Raw genomic sequence first — 27652 nt, forward strand, 5'->3', positions numbered from 1 at the left:
TCCTAATCTTCTCCCTGGCACAACACGTATAAGGAAGCAAGTCAGCAACTCACTAACCTAGTTCTATTTAATGAACTATTGGTCTTTGTGTTTCCTCTTTAGTACTCTTACATTCTACTTTCAATACAGAAGCCACAGTAAACCTTTAAAAATATGTTAGATCATATCTGTCTTCTCTCAAAGCCCTGTCTTGGCTTCCCATTTCATGCCAAGCAACAATGGCTTATAAGGCCTTTATGATCTGCCCACCCCCCATGATCTCTGACATCTCCTCCTCTCCCCTCACCAACTGCTCCAAGAACACTGGCCTCCTTGCTGTTCTTCAAATAGAAGAGGCCACTTAGAAGCCCATTCAAAGCTTTTATACTTGCTGATCCCTCTATATGGAAGACTGTTCTTCCTCTAGACACTCATGGCTAACTTATAGACATCTTTCAGGTGTTTTGCTCAAATATGACCTTCTCAATGAGTGCCCCCCGCCACACACACACACACAATCCCCCTTCCTGCCTTATTTCTCCTCAGATCATTTATTATCTTCCAACATAGTAAACATTTTTATTGTCTACCTTCCATTATTATAATATAAGCTCAATTACAACAGATTTTTGTCTGTCTATATACTTTTATATCTTCATTCTCTAACTCATAATAGTACTCGTAAATGTTCATTAAAAGAACACTCAAAAAAATTAGTGTGCGCAATAGTCTTAACACTGTGTAGACTATGTGATTTTAGCACCAAAACAACCACTGACAGTCTTTGTACCAGTGACAGAATTTAAGATTAGGGACCTCCTCTGAAAATCAAGATTCTTTATCTGTAACTTCACAAGAATTCAAATCACTATTTTTTTTTATTCATTCTACTTGCATACCCGACACCCTAGGCTGCAGCCACTATCAATTAGTTTTTGTGGTTGCATTTTGTTGTTTTTCTTAAAAAAAAAAAAAAAAAAGACTATTTGACACTGATTATTCTATACTTTGAATTCAGATTAGCTCCACCGTCCTCCATTAATTCCTAAACACAAATTGCCAAACCTGGATCCACTGACTTTCCAAGTGTTAAAAAAAAGATGCAGCCATTAGACCTAAAAATAAAATCAAGCCCATTTCTCATTCTGCTACTATTTGAGAAAACCTTGAGTTCCCTAATTTAAGACACATTTAACAACAAAACAAGTTGTTCTTAATTTCCATACTATGTTTGTTGAAAGCTATCGGTTAGACATTTTGTTTCCTAGTTTCTCCTTTGAATTTATTCATTATTAAAACAAGTAGAAATTTTTAAAAATCGATCATAATGTAAGGGTGCCTCATCTTCCCCTCAAAATCTCTGCAACAAAGACAATACTAATTTCTTCCACTCCCTCCCTATAAAGTATTGTTTTCTTGAGAAAAATCCCATCTTAGACGTAACAGAAAGCAATCCTGAGATACACTGTAGTTCAATCCCTAACAATCATTTAAGTACACACTAAGTACATATGCTACTGTTTATTTACAATGATTATAATTGTATGATATGTTAGGGCATTTAACAGAAGGAAATCTGAGCTTTCAGAGAGATGAAGCTGCTCATGGTTGTGTAACTACCAGGATCCAATTCTATACCTGCAGACATGGCAATGTTCTTCCCACTTCACTGTGCCGCTTCCGCATGAGTGCCAAGTCCACTCCTGACATAACCTCCTTAACTGAAACTTATGGCCTCATAATCCCTCATGTTATTAAGAAATGAATCATTTGTACTTGAAAACATTTACCAACCCTTAGTGAACACATTACATAACACTCTTCACATTTAATTATTTACTAAGCAGCTAAATTACTATTTTAATCCAATGTAAAAACAAGTCTGAAGTTGTTAGTCTAAATGAGAAATCACTATATCCATGTTAGTGACTCCCACTCCTCAAAAATTAATACTCCATTCATATCGTAGTTTATAGCATGATGTTTACCAGAACTTAGTTTAAATTTATCATATAACCTGGAAGGCATAGATGCTTATGGAATTTAAATCAGGCCTTTTACAACAGAAAAGTAAACCACATTTTACAATATTAGAATTCAATGAGCAGCAAACCTACTCCAACTCTTTCTACTGTAGCCTTCTAAATTTACCTCCACACGAGATAAATCATTAAGATTCAAAAGTAGTCAGATAGTCCTAAATTTAAATGAAACAACATTAGAGCCCAGGAAAAATTATAAAGATTTACTTCTAAGTTAACACCAAAAAGTTACATCAGATAGCAGCACTTTCAATCATTTTTCATTTACTTGTCAAAATGCACCAAAAAAAAGAAAATCTCAGAATGAGAAAGGAAGTTGCAAGAGCACTGGAAGTTGGTAATGTTGGTAAATAATCTTTCAGGTAAAAAAAAAAAAAAAAAAAGTATTTAATTCCAGGAAATATAGGTGGGATCCTAAGTCAAATCTAAAGGGCCAAACTAATGGTAGATTTCACCGAAGCCATTTCTTATATCAACTTCAATGTTGGGGGGAAGAGGATGAGAGAGAATGGGAACAGGAAAAAAAATATGTGAAGGATAGAAAATTTCCAAATAAAGAAAACTATAAACGTACAGATCCAATAATTCCAACTAACTCCAAGCACAAAAGAAAAATGAAGAAAACTACACCACAGCACATTATAAAATTGACCTATATTAGTGATACAAAGGAAGTCTTAAATACAGCCAAGGATGTGAGGAGAAAATACATTAAGTAGAGAGGAACAAATATCATCATGATAGCAATATCTCATCAGAAACACTGCAAATGAGAAAACACTGTCACATGTTTAAGTGCTGAAAGAAAAAAAAAAACTGTCAACCTAGTTTTCTATATCCAGTAAAGGTATCTTTCAAATAGGAAAGTAAAATGAAGAATTTTTCAGTCATTAAAAAAGCTGAAAGAATTCATCACCAACGGACCCACACTACCAAAAATGTTAAAGAAAGTAGGCAAAAGAAGGCATTTTCTTCAAGCAGAAGAAAAATGATAACAGATGAAATATGGGTTTATACAAAGCCATGAAGAACACTGGAAATGGTAATTACATGGACAAATATACAAGATTTCTTTCTTATGATTTATATCTCCTTAAAATGTGATTAAACAAAACTAATAATGCAATGTGGAGTTTATAAAATATGTATAAGTAAAATGTATGAAAATAATATGTTAAGGAAATTGAAGTATCCTACTTGAAAATCCTTATGCTATATATCTGAGGTGGTGTAATATCATTTGAAAGTAAACTGATATGTTTAAAGATGTAACTATAGACCATAAAGAAACCACTAAATTATCAAAACTAAGAGTTATACCTAATAAGCCAACAAAGGAGATAAAATGGATCAATCCAAAAAGAAGGCAGAAAGAAAGAAAAAACAGAACAAAGAATAGATGGGACATGTATAAAACAAGTAACAAGATGACAACCCTATTAAATGTAAAGGGTCTGATGATCCCAATTAAAAATCAAAGGTGTCAGATTAAAAAGAAAAACACAAAAGTAATCCCCAACTACAAGCTGCCTGTAACAATGTATGTTAAATATAAATACAATATTAACCTAAATGAATGTTTATGTTTTCTTACCCCAGAAACTATGACATATGTATATTCCCATCAGGATAACTACATGATTACAATGGTGTACACAAAGCATGTACAAATGGTTCCTGAAGACTTTTTTCAGCAAATGAAAGGCATGTAACAAGCAATAAGTGATGTTCTATTACGTTTGAAAAATCTTGAGGATAAAGGTGTATATTCAATGATTCACATATTACTTGTTTTTCATGTATGACATGGAAAAGAATGTGTTAATCATCAGGAGGGACATTAAAAAAAAAACTTAGAATGATATGGGTGTTCAACTCCTACATTTTAACCAGGTCTTTCCCAGTTTTATTCTCAGATACTGAAAACACCACAGTCCTGGGGAAATGGGGTAGTTGGCCACCAAGACACTTTATTGATTAGAGTTGTGACAAAGATAGTTTTAACTAAGGGCCAATTGAAAAGTCATTTATCATTCTGACTTTAATGTCAGGTCTAAAATCAGAATATATTTGTGTGACTTGACATAGCACATTATTATAGACTAAGTGTAGGGTCTACACCTAAGCTCCAACATAAGAAGTTGATGCTATACGGTCTCAGCCAAATATCTCAGAATTTCAAATTCTCCAAGTGCAATGCTAAATAAGTGACTCTTGCTGGTTTTGTTAAAAAAAAAACTTTACAATAAGCTTAATTTTCCTTGATAGTTAATTTTTTAATCTAAAATATAAAAACTGGAAACTGATTAATCGCAATATTAGGCTATAAATAAGTATTCATTGGAGTCGTTTCTGAGATCTCTTGGCACTATTTAAAGGAAAGTTATCTACTGCAAAAGGTTAATCAACTCAAACTCAACAAAAGGTCTGACTTTAATTGAAAGTCCAAATGTCAAAATCTGAGACAAGCTTTAAATAGAGCAAAACAATTTTAACATGTGTGATGCTAAAAATTCTCTTGATTAAATTTCCATCCCTCAAATCCTTACCAGGATGACAGTACATATTTTGGGAGAACGACAGAAGACACTTGCTAAAATGACAGTACACATTTTGATGATAATTTCAAAAATGTACATGAGAGATACTGGTGTACACTTTTATTATCTTGTAATGTCTTTGTCTGGCTTTAGTATCAGGGTAATGGGGGCCCCTGAAAAACTAGTTAGGGAGTGTTTTCATTGTCTTCCATTTTCTGTGGAGGAATTTATGCAGAATTGATTTTGTTTTCAGCTTTAGTGTTTTGAAGAATCCACCGGTGAAACTAAGTGTGGAATTTTCAATATTACAATGTTTTTAACTATGAATTCATTTTATTTAATGAGTAACTACTTAGGTTATCTATTTCTTCTTAAAAGCACTTCTGTAGTTTGTGTCTTTGAAGAAACCTGTCAATTTCATCGATATTGTCAAATTTATAGGCATGAAACTGTTGATAATATTCCCTTGTCTTTTCAATATTTGAAAGACCTATACTGGTGTTCCTCTTTAATCCTTTTCTGCCTTTTCTTAATCACTCTTTTTTTTTATTGGTCTTTCTAAAGACCAGCTTTAATTTTTATTGATTTTCTCTATTGTTTCTCTGATTCCAACTTATTTCTGATCTTACATTACTTTCTTCTATCTGCTTTGGGTTTTATTTTCTCATTTTTTCTAGGAGTAGGTCTTTTTTTTTTTTATGTTTTTATTTTTTTATTTTTGAGACAGAGAGAGGCAAAGCATGAGCAGGGGAGGGGCAGAGAGTGAGGGAGACACAGAATCCGAAGCAGGCTCCAGGCTCTGCACTGTCAGCACAGAGCCCGACGCGGGGCTCGAACCCACGGACTGTGAGATCATGACCTGAGCCGAAGCCGGACGCCCAACCGACTGAGCCACCCAGGCGCCCCTAGGAGTAGATCTTAAATCACTGATTTGAGACCTTTCCCCTTTTCTAATATAAATATTTAATGCTAAAGATTTCCCTCTGAAAACTGCTTCAGTTGCAACCTAAGCATTTTGATACACTGTACTTTTGTTTTCACTTAAGTGAAAATATTTTTAAATATTCCATGTAATTTTTAATTATAGTTTGTATTGTTGATTTTTTTTATTTTGAAGATTTTCCAGGTGTCTATTATTCATTACTAGTTTAGTTTCATTGTAGTCAAAGAACAAATTTAGTATGATTTTAATTCTTATAAATACTAAGTTTGTCCTATGGACCAGAATAGAATCTGTCTTGGTAAATATCCTATGTGCACTCCAGAAGAACATGTACTCTGCTCTTACTGCATGAATTACTCTATGAATATCATCTAGGTCAAAGCGGTTGATTGTATTCTCAACTCTTCTATATCCTTACTAATACTGGAATACTGAAATATCCTATTATAATTATTGGATTTATTTCTCCTTTCTAGTTTTGTTGGGTTTTTTCCTTCATTTATTATGAAGCTCTCTCACTAAGAACATAAACATTTAGGATTGTAAGCAAAAAATTAATAACATTTCAAAGACCTGAACAACATGGTTCACCAACTTGTCTTAGTTGACATTTATAAAATGAAGCTGCCCACTATTTGCACTTCTCATCAAAAAAATAAGTATAAGGAGACATATACAAAAATATTCATTGCATCACTGATTATAATAGGAAAAATAAGAACTAATTTTCCCAGAAGTAGAGAAACCAGATACACAAACTAATTTACTCATATGAGATAACTGCTTCTTGTCCGGAGGAGATAAATATTATAGTTGGAACTATGCTAATGGCAAAGGCGTAAGAGATTGTGGTTTTTACATAGTGGGGATATAGGCTATTTTTGTATAACTGAGTGTTGGACATGATGATAGGTAGAAGTAGGATAAATATTGCAGTGAGTATAAATGAGGTAAATAAGTTTATTACTTTTATTTGGAGTTGCACCAATTTTTTGGTTCCACACTATAAAGTAGCTGAAATGAATAAATCATATCTTCATGTATTGGTCAAATCTGAGAAACAAAATGTTGAATGTATGAAGAAAGTTGCAAAAGGATACATACATTATGATGAAGTTCAGCTTCACAAAGTCTATCAAATGAATTGTTTCTTAACAAAAAGGAAGCACACAATATAATCATGCATACCAAAAATATATTTGATAAAATTCAAAGGGCTCTTTTAATAAAATTACTATGTAAAAGAGGAATGTAAAATCGTTAATACAATGTGAAAAATATGTATTTCAAACCCTAGAGCAGCCAACTAAAAAAAAGCAAACAGAGATATATAACTAATTAAACATAGATAATAGTGGAAGTAAGTTGTATTCATAGTGAATACTGAATTAATCCAAGAGAAGATAGAAGGAGAAAAAGTAACAAAGAAGAAATAAGTGAAAAGTTAGTAAAATGGTAGCTTTTAAATCCTGCCATATAAAAAAATACATTATGTATAAATGGTTTAAAAACCAATTAAAAGACATAGATTGAAGGACTGAAGGAAAATTATTAAGATCAAACTATATTTTGTCCACCAGAAATTAACTTTAACTATAAAAACAGAGAATTTACAAGTAAAAGGACGGTACAAGATATTCCAGGAAATGCTAATCAAAAGAAATGAATCACTTTTAGAAGACAAATTAGACCTTCTATAAATGAACACTAACAGGTGTAAAAGAGATATTACATTATGCTAATAAGGATAATTCATCAAGAGGATATAACAATCTTTAATGTGTACGTACCAAAGAACAGAGCTTCAAAAAAATTATAAACAGAAAAAAGCATAAAGCAAAAAAAGAATAGAAAAATTCACAACTACAGTTGGAAACTTCAACAGTTCTAATATGAATAAAGATAGGAAATAAAACATCAGTTAAGGATACAGGATACCTAACCTAGTTGATATTTATAACATATTCTACCCAACAACAACAGAATACATAGTCTCTTTAAGCACACATGGAACATTGACCAAGATAAAACATATTCTAGCCAATACATTTTTTAAAATTTAAATCATCAAAGTGGGTTTTCTGGTCACAAAAAATGAAGCTATAAATCCACAATAGTAAGATATCTGGAAAAAATCCAAATACGTGGAAATTAAAAATATATTTCCACATAACCAGGGGCCAAATAGGAAATCACAAGAAAATATGATTCAGAAAATACGCTGAATTAGGGGCACCTGGGTGGCTCAGTCAGTTGAACATCCATTCAGTTCAGGTCATGATCTCATGGTTCATGAGTTTGAGCCCCATGTCTGGCTCTGTGCTGAAAAAAAATTTTTTTTAATATTTTTTAACGTTTATTTTTGAGAGAGACAGAGCGTGAGCAGGGGAGGGGCAGAGAGATAGGGAGACACAGAATCCGAAGCAGGCTCCAGGCTCCGAGCTGTCAGCACACAGCCAGAGTTGTGACTTGAACTCAGCCAACTGTGAGATTATGACCTGAGTTGAAGTCAGATGCTTAACCAACTGAACGACCCAGGCGCTCCTAAAAAAATTTTTAATGAAAATATGAATTAAATGAAATAAAAACACAATGGAACAGAATGTGTGGGGCATAGACAAAGCAGGGCTTAGAAGATAATACATAGCTCATATAAAAAAAGAAGAGGTTTCAAATCAATTACCTGAATATTTACACTAAAAACTAGAAAAATAAAAAAGCAGAAGAAAGAAAATAAGAAATCAATAAATTTGAAAAACAGACAACAATGGAGAAAATCCAAGAAACTGAGAGCCAATTGTTTGAAAAGATCAATAAAGTTGAAAATCACCCAAATAAAAACAAATACAAATTATCAATATTGGGAAATTATAGCTGCATTCATCAAAATGAATGAACTTCTGTAATATATTATCCAATGAAAAAAGTCATTTATATAAAAACTGAAAAATGAAAATTTAAATTGCATAAATTTGAGTCAGATACAAATGTAGACAAGCATTGGAATATTTATGACGAAAATCAGAAATATAGTTACATTAACAGGAAGAGAATGATGTATTAGGATGGGGCTTTGTTTCTCAAGGCAGGAGGTTTTTTTCTTTATTGTTATTAGTGAAAACAAAAAAACTACCAACCTGTTTTCTAAATATTTAAACAATAAATCTGATTTTTAAGTCATGAAATTCCTTAATAAGAACTAGCAACATTCAAACTGTCAAAATACATTCATAATTAAGCAAAGACTAAGAGAACTTTTTTTTTCCTTCTCCAGACATAAGCTTCTGCTACAAATAGTCTGACAAAACAGCCCAGACCTTACAAGATGCTTCCTTTTCTTACAGAGAGAGATACTACATAGTAACAATACACCACTGAAATAAACCATAAATATTGAAACCTCTAAACTGGATGAGAGATTCAGTGCTGGCAATATTCTTTACTTAGAATCTCTTCTTAAAGGGGTATATTTTTATTTTCCCCCAACTCAACCTACCCACTCAATAAGAAAAACAGGGAGATCAAATGTTTGAATGATAAAGACTGAACTTTAAGTTTTATATTAGCCATAAAACTATAAATCAAAAAAGAAACATTCAAATGTTCAGTATGGCTTGCTTTTTATAAGTATTTGTTTTTCAAAAGAATCTGAGATGTAAGCTCAGCATGTTCATTTCCCCACAACTACGAAAATGTATCCTAGTAAAGAGGCTGATCCTAAGCTTGACAAAAAAAATTCTAGGTAAATTTTTTTATCAAAAGACACTTTTTCAGCAAAGAATACAGAGAGAAGTTTATGCAGAACTGCCCTTAATCTTCTGAGAAGTGACATCAGCAACTAGAAAAAAGTCGAAGCAAAGAGCAAAACTGGTAAGATATGAAAACTTTTGTGAACAAACGTTCTGGTATTTGAAGGAATAAACATGACAGTATGAAAAGAGTAAATGTAATTTAAATCAATGCCAATTTAATGGGGCCATTTTTTCTCTGAAAGTGTATTGGTTATCCCAAGAAAGAGGTAAGCAATGACATGTGCTAACAATCCAATAGTGCGGTCTATGTGAAACACTCCATGACATGATAGCATCTATGTGTGAATAGGGACATGAACAAGTAATAATATCATCGGACAGAGGATTCCTCTAGCCGTGTTGCTACTACTTCTATTTCATCAAGGGTATGAAATCTTTCAAATCACAAACATAGACACTATAGCAGCCAAAAGGATAATCCAACATTTTGGCTACGATGGGCAGTTTAAAGAGTAGTTTCCTGAACAATGCATGTCTGGGGGGATTTTATGGGCAGGGAAGAAACCGAAGGGAGTTTACCAATGATTCATGTATACATCAACTGAGAACCTCTACCAGAATACCTCTAATTATGTTAATAATCTTCATTACCACATTTAATTTCGTAGGCCACAGTCCCATGAAATTCAAGTCCATTTACTTAATACAAAGTTTAGAAATGTCTTGAGCAATGAAGCCAGTAGGCTTCACTTCGTTTACAACTTGTATTTTCAAATAACTTATGTTAAGGAAAATATCTGCAGAACTTGTGCCCTGTAGTTTCCTTTCAGCAGTCTCATGATCATTTATGAAAATAATCTCCAACCTTCATCATGAGATGCAGGAAAACCCTAATGGGCTGTGCCTGGCCAGGATGGGAAGATGACCAGCAGGACAGAGAGGGACACTGATATTTCGCATTGGTGTGCCTCTGGCCAAAGTTCAGAAGGAGAAGAGACACATGCTGCAGCAATCACTAGTGTTGACACAGGCATGAAACATCATTTATAAGAAACAAGCTCAAAAACGAATCATGCAAAAAGTCCCTCAAAGACTACCTAAACATCAGGCAAAGGAATAACTGAAACTAAGAGTAAAATAAAGACTTTTATGATTTCACTATAGAGCAATCAACTATTTTCTTACTAATTTCAAGACTACATGTTCTTTCTTGGTGAAAACATAAATCCATATGGCATAGTGGGTTTGATGAATTACCAGAACCAAGATCTAATCCCATACATGAAGTTATAAACATAATTTTAAAAGGGAACAACACTAATTTAGCCATTTATTTTTGTCATTTGTCATCTTAACTGGCTGCTTTTTCTCACCATGACAACATCAGGACTTTGACAAACTGGACTGATAATATCTTGAGCTCTCATCTATTATTTGGTGTGGGAGCATTGTTTTAAAAGAATATAGGCTATCTTAAAATAAGGCATACTTAAAATAAGTAAGCTCACTTATAACCTAGCAAAAGTGCTGTGGCCCAGCAGTTTACCGAAGCACCTGAACATAACTGAGAGTCTCCACCAATAAGGCAAAATTCCAAATATGGATGAAGTTACCAGAAAATTATCAGAAAGGCTGTTTTTCTTTTACTGCACATTTAGTTGACTAATCAGCTCTGTATCTCCATATGAAACCAGAGGATTTATAATAAAAAAGCTGGTAACACTTTTAAACCCTTGATGAAGAATATCTAGCTTTACCCCACACACAACCAAAAATACTCAAGAAATAGGACTATTTAAATTGTGGCCCCTGCATAGCTCCATCTTCCTCAGCAATGTCCTGCTCCAAAGATGAAGACTGCATTTCCCTGATTGACTATAAAGATTCCATAACCGTATGATTCCCCCATTACAGTCTACAAATTAATCACTGTGTAAACAGCTAGACCTCTTCCCTTCCCTATGAAGAGGCAGGCATACAGAGGGCAGTTTTTCATGTATCTTTATAGCTGCCAAATCTTAAGACATGGGTGTGACGGTATTTCCACTGCACTCTGAAAGCTAATTTTAGGTGTGTATATGTGTGCAATTATTTCTCATCACGCATAGACACAAAAATGGAAAAACTAAACTCAATCTACTATATGGGGGGGGGACTGCTCTGCAGATCCATGGCACAAATTTCTACAGGTTTCTGGGCACACATGGTGCACAGCTGTTGACTAAATCTGGCCCTTGGGGCCCAAGATGAAAGAAAACACAATTAGAGATGAAATAAGCAGGTGTTTTCCTTTGTTTGTTTGCTTTTGTTATTTGAGTGGGAAGAGCAAGGTAACTTCCTATAAGGCAAAGTACACAGAACAATTTCAAACTCTCCATCTAATTGCTTTGTCTCTTAATGACAAAGTGACTTTCTGGAAATAAATTCACCTCCAAGCCCATGGAGTACAAGGATTAAAAAAACAATGTCTTTGTTGGTCTGAGCTAAAATTAAAATACATTTGTGACACTAAATCCTACTCTGTCCTATTCCTTAAATATTAAGGGGGCATCAATGCAGAACTTACTCTAGCCCACCTTTTATTACAGATAACTAATTTTCTCGTCTCCCCAATCAGAAACAAACATCTTGAGGTCAGGAATGATATTCATTTGCGTCCCAAACACAGATCTTGCATAAATATTTATGGAATGATTTGCATCCAGCAGACACACCAAAATATCTGCAGAATGAATCAATTCAGAGTCCCGGAGGAAAATGATATGGGAACAAGATCTTTTATAGAGTCAGGATATTTGAGACAAGTGTAGTGTATTTACACAAGTAACAAATCTCGCTGGCTAGTAGTAATTTAGGAAAGGAAACAAGGTGGACATTTAAAATAAAATCCTCATGTTTCCAAACTAGAAAGGTAACACGAGGATTTTTTTTTATCTTCCTCCGAATTATCCCAAATATATTGCTGTTATAGTATATAGTTTTGAAAACACTGGGAGTCCTTTTTTTTTTTTTTTTTGTTTTTGTTTTTGTTTTTTTTTTTTTTATTTTTTTTTTTTAATATATGAAATTTACTGTCAAATTGGTTTCCATACAACACCCAGTGCTCATCCCAAAAGGTGCCCTCCTCAATACCCATCACCCACCCTGCCCTCCCTCCCACCCTGCCCTCCCTCCCACCCCCCATCAACCCTCAGTTTGTTCTCAGTTTTTAACAGTCTCTTATGCTTTGGCTCTCTCCCACTCTAACCTCTTTTTTTTTTTTTTTTTTTTTTTTTCCTTCCCCTCCCCCATGGGTTTCTGTTATGTTTCTCAGGATCCACATAAGAGTGAAACCATATGGTATCTGTCTTTCTCTGTATGGCTTATTTCACTTAGCATCACACTCTCCAGTTCCATCCATGTTGCTACAAAAGGCCATATTTCATTTTTTCTCATTGCCACGTAGTATTCCATTGTGTATATAAACCACAATTTCTTTATCCATTCATCAGTTGATGGACATTTAGGCTCTTTCCATAATTTGGCTATTGTTGAGAGTGCCGCTATAAACATTGGGGTACAGGTGCCCCTATGCATCAGTACTCCTGTATCCCTTGGATAAATTCCTAGCAGTGCTACTGCTGGGTCATAGGGTAGGTCTATTTTTAATTTTCTGAGGAACCTCCACACTGCTTTCCAGAGCGGCTGCACCAATTTGCATTCCCACCAACAGTGCAAGAGGGTTCCTGTTTCTCCACATCCTCTCCAGCATCTATAGTCTCCTGATTTCTTCATTTTGGCCACTCTGACTGGCGTGAGGTGGTATCTGAGTGTGGTTTTGATTTGTATTTCCCTGATAAGGAGCGACGTTGAACATCTTTTCATGTGCCTGTTGGCCATCCGGATGTCTTCTTTAGAGAAGTGTCTATTCATGTTTTCTGCCCATTTCTTCACTGGGTTATTTGTTTTTCGGGTGTGGAGTTTGATGAGCTCTTTATAGATTTTGGATACTAGCCCTTTGTCCGATGTGTCATTTGCAAATATCTTTTCCCATTCCGTTGGTTGCCTTTTAGTTTTGTTGGTTGTTTCCTTTGCTGTGCAGAAGCTTTTTATCTTCATAAGGTCCCAGTAATTCACTTTTGCTTTTAATTCCCTTGCCTTTGGGGATGTGCCGAGTAAGAGATTGCTACGGCTGAGGTCAGAGAGGTCTTTTCCTGCTTTCTCCTCTAAGGTTTTGATGGTTTCCTGTCTCACATTCAGGTCCTTTATCCATTTTGAGTTTATTTTTGTGAATGGTGTGAGAAAGTGGTCTAGTTTCAACCTTCTGCATGTTGCTGTCCAGTTCTCCAGCACCATTTGTTAAAGAGACTGTCTTTTTTCCATTGGATGTTCTTTCCTGCTTTGTCAAAGATGAGTTGGCCATACGTTTGTGGGTCTAGTTCTGGGGTTTCTATTCTATTCCATTGGTCTATGTGTCTGTTTTTATGCCAATACCATGCTGTCTTGATGATGACAGCTTTGTAGTAGAGGCTAAAGTCTGGGATTGTGATGCCTCCTGCTTTGGTCTTCTTCTTCAAAATTACTTTGGCTATTCGGGGCCTTTTGTGGTTCCATATGAATTTTAGGATTGCTTGTTCTAGTTTCGAGAGAAAACACTGGGAGTCCTAATAAACACATAAAATAAAGTTGTACTATGTGTTTTTGTGTCTGTGTGTATATCATCTATATGTACAGTGGGCTGATAGCTTAAAGGCTGTCAGTGTGATGCTGAGAAAGTTTTAGGCAGAAAATGTGAAAAAAAAATAATCCTATGCCTGAGTTCTTAGGAGGCAGCCAGTGATTGAGCACATGCAAATATAGGCATAAAAATATTTTAAATAAATTTTCTCTCCTACATATACAAAATGTATATGTATATATACATACATATATTTGTGTGTGTACATAAAGAGCATTGAAATGGTCATTAGAAAAACAATTAGACATCTTTACTTTTTTATTTTTTTATGTCTATTTTTGAGAGAGAGAGAGAGAGAGCATGAACGGGGGAGGGACAGAGAGAGAGGGAGGCACAGAATCCAAAGCAGGCTCCAGGCTCTGAGCTGTCAGAACAAAGACAGATGCGGGGCTTGAACTGTTTACGAGATTATAACCTGAGCCGGAAGTCTGACGCTTAACGGACTGAGCCACCCGGGCATCCCTCCCTTACTCTTTATTTTTAATAATGACATAAAACCCTCTACATACCATTGCCCCTGCAATATTTTTAGTATTTAGGGCCTCTATAGTCTTGTAGCTAGAGACAGACCCTCTTTAACCAGCAAGGTAGTAGTCCAAGGAGGAGAGTCCCAAGGAAAAATAATTTTAGGGACAAAATTAGGAACAATCTAATTCCTACCATACCTCCATACCCAAGATTCTTCTTTCAAGTTTTTTTTAAGTTTATTTTTTTAGTATTTTTTGAGAGCATGCACATTCACAAGCAAGTAGGGGAAGGGCAGAGACAGAGAGAGGGAGACAGAGGATCTGAAGCAGGCTCTTCACTGACAGCAGAGAGTCTGTCTGAATGGGGGGGGGGGGGGGGCCTGGAACTCACAAACCATGAGATCTTGAGCTGAAGTTGGATGCTTAATCGACTGAGGCACCCTTAAGTTTGAGAGAGAGACAGAGCCTGTGAGCACTGGAAGGGTACAGAGAGAGCAAGAGAGAATCCCAAGCAGGCTCCACACTGTCAGCACAGAGCCTGATTCAGGGATCCATCTCATGGGCCATGAAATCATGACCTGAGCCCAAATCAAGGGTCAGACACTTAATTGACTAAGCCACCCAGGTGCCCCTCAAGTTTTAAGTTCTGGAATTTGTTTTACTAAAAATGGAGTCACTGCCTTTAAAAAGCCCTATTAGGTAAAAATCATGAAAAACATTTGGGTATTTATACACACACACACACACACACACACACACACACACACACCTTGCATGCGCATACATATATATATATGTATGTATGTATGTGTGTGTGTATATATATACTGTTTATTTTTGAGAGAGCACGAGCAGGGGAGGGGCAAAGAGAGAGGGGGACAGAGGACCCAAAACAGGCTCTGCACTGACAGCAGCGAGCCCTACGTGGGGCTCGAACTCACAAACTGTGAGATCATGGCCTGAGCCAAAGTCGGATGCTCAACCAACTGAGCCACCCAGGTTCCCTGGGTTTTATATTTTTTAAGAGAAGTTTGTACAGTATTTCCCCAAGTTAGGAAAAATTATGAAATATTTCTATACGACAATAGACCTTTAGATCTCCATAGAAAAAATTATACTTTTATAAGCCCTGCTTTAACATAGGTTTAAAGATTTTTGTGTTGGGGCGCCTGGGTGGCTCAGTCGGTTAAGCATCTGACTTCGGCTCAGGTCATGATCTCGCGGTCCGTGAGTTCGAGCCCCGCGTCGGACTCTGTGCTGACAGCTCAGAGCCTGGAGCCTGTTTCAGATTCTGTGACTCCCTCTCTCTGACCCTTCCCTGTTCATGCTCTGTCTCCCTCTGTCTCAAAAATAAATAAACGTTAAAAAAAAAAAAAAGATTTTTGTGAATTTATGAACACAAATATTCTAAGTCCACAAAATAAAAATTTCACACATTTAAAGTTTATCTAAAATTTATTTTTAAAAAATACCCATTTCTCCCCATGTCTCTCAAGTTGACTGCTATTCTATACCTCTGATCCTAAAATTTCCTGACACATCATCTTCTGAATTACAAAGCTCAAAATTAAAGAACACCTAACATTTGTATTACCAGCACCTTAACTTCAGAGTGTGACTGTCAATAGTCTTCTATTTTCTGAGTACAGAAAAATTATTCTTAGTCACTCAGTCTACCAGAAAGTGACCAGAATTCATCTAAGACATGACGCACTTATATCTAACCCTAGAGAGCATCTCACTTCTAGAGTAAGGGAAGGAAAAGGCAGCCACAGTTATCTTAGAAAAGTTAGTTTACTAGTTTTCAAATTAAAAGATGACTGCCATAAAGTCTTATCTTGGTGTAAATTTCAGAATTATTTAATTAAGTAGCTTCAATAGATTTGTGGCTTAGGTAAATTAAGTGGAATCAGATCTCCCTGTTGTTGTGCTGCATCTGTGGTATCCTTCCCCATCGGGTAATTGGAGGTTTGCTATTAAAGGTGCAAAGCTCTTGATCCAACTCAGAATGCTAACTACAGTCACTGTGTCCTGAAGACAATTTTGGAAACACCCAAGGCAGAAAGCAGCAGCCTATGATGTTCATGCATCAGGTGCTGACATCACTGAGACGTGGGACATTGCTCTGATTTACTTCAACAAATCTTCGGAGTTTTAAGTGATTTCAAGAGACTTTAATCTCTTGCTATAATTAGTGCTTTCCACAGACTTGGCATATTATCTAACCATTATATCTCCAGCCTTAACAAATCTCACTGCCCTTTTACTTATTTGATAAAGGGCCTCCTTGTTTACAGAGTTGGTGATTTCCACCCCTAATGTATATGCTGGTAACATTAAAAAACATGTAAAATCCCCACTTTAAGCTTAAAATATGCAGAAGTTCTTTGTTCTCAGAATTCTGCACTCTCAGCAGTTCTCGAATCTTCTCAATATTAAGGGAACAGTACACAAGTAAGGAAAGTCAAAAGTTATTTCTATTTTATATTCTCGTTTTCACACTAGCTAAAAACACCACAGTTTCTGGAGAAATTATCCATATCCATATGAGATCTGGAAGACATTTTCAAGTTGGTTTCTATCTTCTGATGGCTACTGTCTTTTCCCAAAACAATTTCTTAGAAGACTAATGGATTTAAATGCTGAATACAAGAGAACAAAAGATACATATCCAACCAGCTGCCTAAACCTTTTAGTTTTCACAGCTGCCATCAGAGAAAGAAGGGAAAATATGTAGACATAATGTATAAATAACATAATTGACTAAATTTTGTTAGCAGTAATAAAGGTCTAAAAAGGGATACGGTTACAGTATTTCCTAGGATATATCTAGACTTATCAGTAGATTGCTATAAACACATATAAACAGGTCAGCACTGAATTCCATATATATTTTTTTTATTTATGTTATATATATATGTTTATATATATATATATATATATATATATATATATATATATATATAAACACATACACACATACATACAGTATTTTACTCCATGCCTTTATTCATGCTGTTGTTTTTACTTTGAATGCTCTTTCTTTTTAACTCTGAAAATTCTACTAAGTCCCTAAGGTCATTTCAAATGCCACTCATCAGTGAGACCATATCCCCAAATACCAAGGCCAAATAAATTATTTCCTCATCAATGTTCCAAAAGCATTTGATACATTTCATTACAATTTATAATTAAATCTGCCACTTACACATCCCCCCACCACTGTCACCAGGGTCATAAAATATAGCGTTACATAAAGCAGATACTCATTTATAGCAAACTCAATTCTCAATAAGCCTGTAAGATCTCCTACACAGGAACAACCAGCAGTCAAATGGAGGAGCAAAATTCAATATGCCTTTTTAACAGAGAATTACACAGCCATTAAAAATATGCTTACCAAAATTTGGTATATAATGATATAACGTTAGGTGAAAATAAGAACACTAAATAGCACAGAATTTTGATTTCAGTTTATGTATAAAGTATATATTTTGAATTTTAAAAAAATAAAAGAAAATACACCAAAGTATTAACCATTAAGATCACAAAATGATCAAATATATTTAACTCCTCTCTGAAACTGAAATGACTAAATGCAAAAAGACCATGCCCCCACTTCATTCTTAGAGTAGGAAGGGGAATACATCCACACGCCAGAAATTTCTGTAAAACATCCTGTAAGATAGACCAGAATGAGAAAAAGGCAAATTCTAAATTATGATATATGAAGTAAATTCCTAACTTGGAGGTAAATAGATAGCACTGCTACCCCGAGCAGAATCTCCACTATCCATTCTAAATCCTGGGGTGGCAGCGACTGCAGGGGAGAGTGGACTATGAAGTAGTGAGTAGGGAGCAAATCCTGCCAGCAGCTCCAAAGGCAGGCACCTATTCCCACAGATAGAAGGGTGGTCCTTGACACTCACACCCAGCCTACCCTTAGAAGAGTCAAGACTAAGGCAAGAGAAGCTTCCAGGGCACAAAATTTAAGGAAACACCCATTCTCAGGGTCTGCCCACCAGGCTGCTCGCTTGCCTCACACTGGTCTCAAAGTGTCTAACCAGTTGGGCCACATTAAAAAATAAAACACTGAAAAGATGCCCATCAGCATAATGGGTGAGATTACTGCCAAGAGGCTACTGCCTACTCTTTTTCTCTACACCTTTAAAAGTCGTTAGATCTCTACTAGATAAAATTTAAATAATTCTACTCTTTCTCACAGAAATTACTTAACTTCCAACATTGAACAAATATACACTTCTCCCACTCCAAACACAACCATCAATAACAGAATGAACAACAGTAACTTAAAAAAAAAAAAAAAAAGAGGCAGCCATATGAGAGAATTTTGTAATGTAAAAGAAAATGACCAATCTAAAGGAATTTAAACAAATCCATTTTTATGAAGATTTAGAGCAAAAATCATATTATTAAATCTTAATTCAGTATTCTCAGGCAAATTTTCAAACACTGCATCTATAAAAAACAGAGACAGATGTTAAAACACACTATAAATTTACAAAAAGTATGAATACTAGCACCAGAATAAACAAATATGGATAAAAATCCCAGAAATAACCCTAAGTATATCAAGGAATAATTGGTTTTACACGGACATTGAAAATTTCCGTATACCAACTTTAAAACCTCACTTTAAACAAAGTTCAAAGGTAATCAAATGTAAACAAAGCTAAAGGGGAAGAAACTAGAAAAATAAATTTTTAATATGATAAAGTAAATATTCTTGCAACATAAAGAGTTCCTAGGGACATCTGGGTGGCTCAGTTGGTTAAGCATTCAGTTCAGGTCATGATTTCATGGTGAGAGCAAGCCCCGCACTGGGCTCTGCACTGACAACATGGAGCCTGCTTGGTATTCTCTCTGCCCCTCCCCTGCTCATGCTCACTCTCTCCCAAAATGAATAAACTTTAAAACAAATTGTTTAAAAAGCTCCTAAAAAACAGAAGGCAAACATTCCAACAGAAAAAATATAGAATTCAACTCAACAAATATATATTAAGCCCACTGTATTCACTTGCTGGGGCTGTCATAATAAAGTACAGCACATGAGGTGCATAAACAACAGAAATTTATTTTCTCACAATTCTGGAGGCTAGATGTTCAAAACCAAGGTTTTGGCAGGACTGATTTCTTCTGAGGCCTCTCTAATTGACTTGTTGATGGCTGTCTTCTCCCAATTTCTTCACATAGACTTCCCTCTGTTTATGTCTGTGTCCAAATTTCCTCTTCTAAGGACACTAGATTAGAGCCCACCCTAATGACCTTGTTTTAACTTAATTACTAAAGAACCTCTCTCCAAATACAGTCCCATTCTGATGTACTCAGAACTTCAGCACAGGAACAGGGGGAGGAAGAAGTGGGGAGAAGGAGGAGGGAAGACAGCCTGTAAGAAGTATCTACTATTTGCCATGCAACTTTCTAGGTACATCAATGTACAAAACAGACCACAATCCTTGCCCTATGGAGCTGACTTCTACAGAGATGTCCATGAGAGATGGACAATAAGCAGTAAACGTAATGAGTTATATATTAGAAGGTGATAAGCACTATGGAAAAAAACTAAAAGCAGTTTATAGAGGATCAAGGGTGCAAGGCGAGGTGTTGCAATTTTAAAACAGGATAGTTAAGGTAGGACTCATTGAGTAGGTAACATTTTAACAAAAATAGGCAAAAGAAATGAATGGTAAATCAGACATACTTAGAAATTTTAATTTCTCAATAAACATAGGAAAAATGTTCAACTGCAATAAAGCATCATTTATCATTTAGTGAAGTCAGACAAAAACATGTTAAAAATAAACCAAAAATTGGCCATGGTGTGGGATAAAAGGTTAACAGGAATATAAATGGGTATAATCAAAAAAGAGTAAAAAAATTAAAAGAAGAAAAAATATAAAAAAGTTCCCTACATTATATCATAACCAAAGGTGAATTTCAGATAGATCATATATCTAAATATTAAGGCAAAAATAAAAATGTAAAGTGTGGAAATTATTATAGAAGGAAACATTAATAAACACCTACATCAATTAATGATAAAGACTTTTTAAATAAAACTGAAAAAGCACAAATCGTACTACTGAGAAACGATGAAGAATTAGACCCTCTTCAACAAAGAACACCATCGACAGTATTAACTGACTGGGAGAAGAGAATTTTAACACTGAAAACCAATAATGGATTAATATCTAGAATATTTGGGAAATAGTTATACACCAAGATCAGGAAGGGAATAAAAAAAGGAAAACTTATAGATGGCCAAAGAATAACAATTATATGAAAAGCCAGAAAGACTAACAAATGAAGATATGCTTAAACTCTCTAGTTACCAGAGAAATGCAAATTCTAATAATGAGCTACCAATCTATACAATTAAATTTACAAAAAATTCAAAGGAGGCAAACACCAAGCGTTTGGTTGACAACACTATTCAAAGGACAGACCTCATGTACTGCTGGTAGTCATTACCCCAAAACAATCTAGCAGTATCTATTTATGCTACAACCCAACAATTGTTGATTGATCTGATGATGCATCACAGATAAATCCTTGTTCCCAGAGTTCCATGAAGAAAGAAATACATGGTCATTCCCTGCGGTGCACTTTAGACAGAGAAATGAAGGTGAGTATCCACTAGCAGGAGAATGGAGTAACATGCAGATGTGTAAAAAAATATATTACCCAATAGTAAAAACTAGATGTTCTTCAATTAACTATGATGTATTAGATGACACACACAGCAGCATGGATTGGTCCCAAAGGTACTGTCATGAGTGAAAAAAGAATCTAAAGGACAGTATTATTTTTGTACTATGTTTGAAATATGTAATGTTTGTAATGTGTTTAAAAACACACACACCCAAAATGTCACTAGAAATATACAAAAATACATGCATTTGAGGACATATGTCAAACATATTAGGATGTGTACCTATCAGGAGAAAGGAATGGAAGTAGCAATAAAAAAAAAATCAAGGGGGAAAAAAAGCATGAAATCAAAGAGAAAGGCAAGGATCAATGAAATAAGTTATGAGTTGAGAAATAATATAAACTCTATTATTTTTGCCCAATGGCCACAAAAGAGGGAAAATGAAAACTATTCCCATACAAATTTCTGAAATTAATCTTAAGATTCAAATTTTTGGAAAGATGAATAAAATTTTAAATTAAACCTGGAAGCATAACTAGGTGAAAATAAGCATAAAAATCTTCCATAAAAAGTGAGTTAAGATTTATACTGACAATCATTAAAACAAAAAAGAAAACACACAAGTCTATAATACTTAACAGAAGATAGTATGGTTGCAGAAACAGGGGAAAAAATTCAGAAGTGGACCAAAGACTGTTAAATTTCAAGGTGTGGAAGAGTAATCTTCCTTGTGTCAAAAACTGAACAGTTTACCTATTCTCTCGGAGCCATACTCCTCCACTGCATCCACTGACTTGGAGAAACAGCCATGAAACAGATGAGTTCCAGATCAATTTAAATGAATAGTTTGATTTATATTTATAACCATTTCAATAATGAAGAAGGAACCCCAGATTTCATCCAAACCCAGTGATTTTTAAGTGGTTGTCGTTAAAACAGTTCCATTTGGCTGGTTTGAATATTTATGCCTTTACAATTCCAGACAGCCTAAAGAAAGAGTGGCAGCCAGAAGCTGAGACTATCCATTTTGGCTACTGAATACTTGATACTTGTCCAGTATGGAACCCTCCAGACTTCTTCCACCCCACTTCCCAGTACTCTAGGCATCCTTTATTTACAGGTGGTTTGCAGCTAATTATATTGGTAGAGCTCCCACTACCCTGAAAAACAAAACAAAACAAAACCCCTGCTGCTCTCAACTGGTTACATTAAATGAAGTTGAAGTGTCAGAAAATTCTTGGTATGATATACAGGAAAGAATCCAAAAACTTGGGAAAATAGTAATGCCAGAGTTCATTCATTATGAATGATCTACTCACCCACGCTCCTACATCCCCCAAGAGAATCCAGAAGATACTCAGTTGAGGAATTTAGAAATATATCGGTTGAGGAAAATACCAGTATCATTGAAAAGAGTCAGTATCTGTTCTCTGTTGAGCAAGGCTGCTGGTGATAATGCCCACAAGTAACACAGGTGCTATGATGTCAACAGGAATGATGAGATCTCGGGATGGTGTAAGGGTAGGAGCTTCATTTAACCACTCCAAGGAAAGAGAACATTGTTATTGTTACAGTGGCAGTCAGAAGTTTGAGTAGTAGTGACCTCTGGTATCAGATAATTAATGAGAGGACTAAGATGAATGAGTAGACTGCTAAGATTATACATGATTTATAGAACTCAAAAACCTGAGTCTGGTGAGCATAACCGACATGAGCCACCAAAATAGAGCAATAGCCCTCCACAAAATACTTCTGAGTTACTCCACACACCCCAAGCCACTTAAATGAAGGGGTTACTACATTCCATACATTTCCCCAAGGGAACAGGAGGCACTAGGCATAGGGATATACCTAGATCTTCAGAGGACTGTTGCATGGTAGCTTTGAGTTAATGTTAAACCCTATGAATTCAGAAAGCCACTGTGGTCAACTAATCAAAGATAAATCAAAGTCAGACATAAGCCAGTCTTACAGATAGATCAGTGTAACAATGGATTCACCCTATGATCATTTCCCCAGGTCCTTAATATAGACAGTTGAAACAGATATACTAGGAAATAGAAGAATCCTTACACTAGCTCTCTTATGAAGTAAAAAACTCTTTTATAGCGGGAAGGACAAAGTGGACACCTCGAGTACCATCTACCTAAGTAGTACATTTATAGAAACACCAGATAGCTCTGGAGAATTAGAAAGATTAGCACCACCACCAAATTCTTCAAAGTAGCTCAAGTAAGGATTTCTAACACATCCCTACTTACCCCCCACAACAGGCCTTAAAGAAGGAAAGTTTAATCAAGTGATTTTTCCAATTGAAGTTGCTGGTCCAGTTGTGGCCATTAAAGTAGTCAACCCAACTCCTATCACCTGGCATGCAGCTACTTTTCTGGCAAATTCTTTTTCTACCATCCAACAGACAGAGTAGTCAAGGCAGCTTGTGCTCACTTAACAGTGACAGCAGCAACTTTCACGGTTTTGTTTCAGGGCAGGCCAACTCTCAGGTTCTGCAAAACAAAGTAATCTATAGGAACCTTGATTTTTCCCAGCTCCACAGAGTAAGGCTTTAGTGTATACTAACACACTGATGGATTCTAGAAAGCAGGAAGCATCAGATGAAATATTCATCTTGATAAGATATATGTGGCAAAGAACCTGAGAAAAATTCCATGAAAATATAGAGGTCTGAAACATCAGTGACAATTGTGGACTCCAGTGATCTGAGGCAGGTCAGGCTACTCCCTAACAAAGCAAAAGGCAAATATCCATACATTTCGTCTCCACTTCCAAAAAGCAAGTATACTGACTGCTTGGAGGGTTTCTTTGGATTCCAGAGGCAACAGGCATGGTACACTGCATTGCCACCTCCCTCTTAACCCACCCCTATGGCTAAGTTCCCAGTGACCAGTTGACTGAGGAAGATCAGATTGCTGCAGCATTATTACTCAAGTAGCCTTGGGGCGCCTGGGTGGCGCAGTCTGTTAAGCGTCCGACTTCAGCCAGGTCACGATCTCGCGGTCCGTGAGTTCAAGCCCCACGTCGGGCTCTGGGCTGATGGCTCGGAGCCTGGAGCCTGTTTCCGATTCTGTGTCTCCCTCTCTCTCTGCCCCTCCCCCGTTCATGCTCTGTCTCTCTCTGTCCCAAAAATAAAAATAAAAAACGTTGAAAAAAAAAATTAAAAAAAAAAAAAGTAGCCTTGCAGAGAACAATGGAGATGTAAAACGTTGTGAAGAATTTAAGATGTCCACATGCCTGATCAAAATCTTTGAAATAAGATATTTGAGGATTAGAAATGGAAAGTGTAGGAAAAGGCACATCAACAGAAGGAGCATATAGTATTTTTGACCAATCAGAAAAGGACAGTAAGAGAAAACTTACTCTGCAGAAAACTTCAGATTTTGGGTTTACATGAGTGGCAGTGGCAGGAGTGGCCATTTATCACTGATTATAAGGTTCTGTTCCTGATGCAAAACTAGCATCAGTAGGAAACAACGTTCAACAACTTAATCTAGGGTTACATGGAAACAAGGGCAACAGTGGACATTTTCTCATTGGGCAAATCAGGCAATATGATTTTGGATAACTACTAGATATGTAATACCCTTTTTAATTTATGCTTTTTAATTCAGCCAGTGTGTCTGTGACTTTCAAATAAGAACACTATGATTCAGTTAGCATCCTAAAAGGACACAAATGATTTCAAGGTCTTTGAGGAGACTTTTTAAAAAGGTTTTTCTAAAGGGTTAAGGAAATCAAAGAATGGTGCAGTATCCTGGGACTAGCAACAAAAAGTGTGAAGGAACAAGGACACAGAGTGGATACTGAATCCTAGAGAGAGTAGCTGTATGACAGGACAATTCAGGACAGTTGAAGCTGTGGCCTTCAGTAGAGGGACACACCCAACTTACAGCAAGATAGCAGTGAGGGAAGACAGTAAATAAACACAGGAATCTTGCTGTCTTCCCACCTTCTAATCTCCTGCCAGTGCATCCCATTGGTCAAACCTAACCGAATGCCAGAGGGCAAAACAGCCTATTGGTGCAGTCTATGAAGGTCATCCTTTGGAAAATAGAGCAGGTTGGAGAATAGTGGAGAATAAATTTGGAGGGAAAAAGTGAAAATATCTAGCACACTCTAACAGATCCTCTTATTAGTCATTCAGTTCATTTTCAGGTTTATATGGCAAAAGGTATTAGGGTTAAGATACCAAAATTTACAGCATTTTTTCATAATACTACAAAGATACAACACTGCCTAGGTAAGAGAAAGAAAATGGTCTTGAAGAGTAAGCAAGAGTATTTAGGGCTGAAGAGTACTTTGTGTGGTACTCTTTCACTCTTTCTCTAAGGAATGTCCTCCCAGTTAACAGTCCCTACATCTTCATAGTTTTGTGTGCAAAAATACAAGAATTTCAAAATCAAATTAGTTTTCTAAAGTCTGTAGGTTCTCCAGCCAAAGAAACAAACTTGATTTTTTTTATGTTTATTTATTTTTGAGAGACAGAAAGACAGAGACATAGTCTCTGGGCAGAGAGAGAGGGAGACACAAAATCTGAAGCAGGCTCCAGGGCTCTGAGTTGTCAGCACAGAAACCTACGTAGGGCTGGAACCCATGAGCGGCGAGATCATGACCTGAGACAAAAGTCAGATGCTTAACTGACTGAGCCACCCAGGTGCCCCGAAGAAAAAATAAACTTTAAACCATCTTTGTTTCTTCTTTACCTCTCACATCCAATCCATCAGCAAGACTTGGTGGCTCAACCTCCAAAATATATTCTACATATACTGTTTTCTGGTATTAAGCCTCATTACAGTAAACTATCATCACTGCTCAAATAATCTTTCAAATGAGAAAAAAGGTTAAAACAATCTTCCAGCTATTCTATGAACTATTACTCTGTTGGATTTTCCTAATAACAATCACCATTATACAAAATCATACTGTTCATTGTTTACTTATTGTCTTCTTCTTCATAAGGTGATAAGCTCCATAAGTGCTAAAAGTTGGCCACTTTATATTCTCCAGAACCTCGGATACTGCTGGACGAACAGTAGGCACTTAATAAATTTTTGATAAATGAATAAATGAATCTTAAAGCACTCTTCAATATTGAGTTTACCAAGAAAGTCACCCTATACTTTAATTAATATGTATACTGTTGTTCTGTGTGTGTTTGTGTAGGTATTTTGGAGGAGACCATGCATTCTTTGTTTTCAGGAATCCTATGAGGTTATGAATGGACTTCACTGACGTCTAAGTTGCATGTAACTTTCAAAAGAGAAATACATTTTATTAACTATTATCCATAGTAGGATATAAAAGTGACCAATTATTTACATTTTAAGAGGTTAAAATGATAATATCCTCTTTGGTTTGTCATCATGTCCAACAGGCTATATTAGTTTTGAGCATTAAAAAGCAGGAATTAAAAACAATCAAATTAGTTATCTAAAGTCTTTTATATGCCATGGCAGGAAAGAAATGATTCTACATGTTTCTACAGAAACAACACAGAGTCAATGACAAATTCACTAGTTTACTAATTGTCCTTACATTGGTGAAGATCCTGAGAAATAAGACACAATTCCATGCTTCCGGTAACTCAAAAATCTATGTAAGATCTAAATCAATAAAGTTAAGTACAAGGCAAGTGATAATATAACAGCACAAACAAAAACATGGGAGCACCAAAGAGGGCACTGTGTCACCTTTGTTCAGTTAAGGCAGGCTTTAAAAGCTAAACTTGAGTTGAGCCAGGGTCAGGTTATAAAGGACTCCACCATGCTGAAGAGTTGGGATTTTAGCTCGCACTGAATGCAGTCTTTGACAGACATGGGCAGGTCACCTTTGTTTTAGGCACATTAGATTGACAAGATTATAAAAGGCTAATGGGACACAAGAGAAAACAAAAATCAGTTACGAGGTGATTTCTTTCACTCCCTGCAAAGGGCAAACTAGAGCAGAGTTCATCAACCTCTGTGAGGTGACTGTGAAACACAAAGCAAAACTTTCCTCTAAAGTTCAGGTCAAATAGCACATAGGCCATGAAATGTTTTTCTTCTCCTAGCATTACCATAAAAAGGCTTCAAGTTTTTGGGGGCACCTGCGTGGCTCAGTTGGTTAAACATCCAACTTTGGCTCAGGTAATGATCTCAAGGTTCATGAGTTTAAGCCTCACGTTGGATTCTCTGCTGTCAGCGCAGAGCCCACTTGGTATCTCCTCTCTCTCTCTATCTCTCTCTCTCTCACTCTCAAAAATAAACATTTAAAAAAAGACTACATTTTTTGGAGTGTTTTTGGGGGGCACTTCCAGAAGCCAGCTAAATGAAATCCAGTGAGAAAACCAGAAAAATTATTTTAAATTTCCCTTCTGGGGTATTTCTTCTTTCAGGTATGAGGAAACCACGTTTGCTAAGAATTACCAGGAAAACCTTTTCATTGCTCTACGTATTTCAAATGCGTCATGTGTACTTTCCAAATTAAATGGCACTACATAAAAATGGTATGAAAAATTCAAAAAAAAAAAAAAAAAGAAAGAAAGA

This window comes from Panthera leo, chromosome A3 (genome assembly GCF_018350215.1).
Source record: "Panthera leo isolate Ple1 chromosome A3, P.leo_Ple1_pat1.1, whole genome shotgun sequence".
Lineage (NCBI taxonomy): Eukaryota > Metazoa > Chordata > Mammalia > Carnivora > Felidae > Panthera > Panthera leo.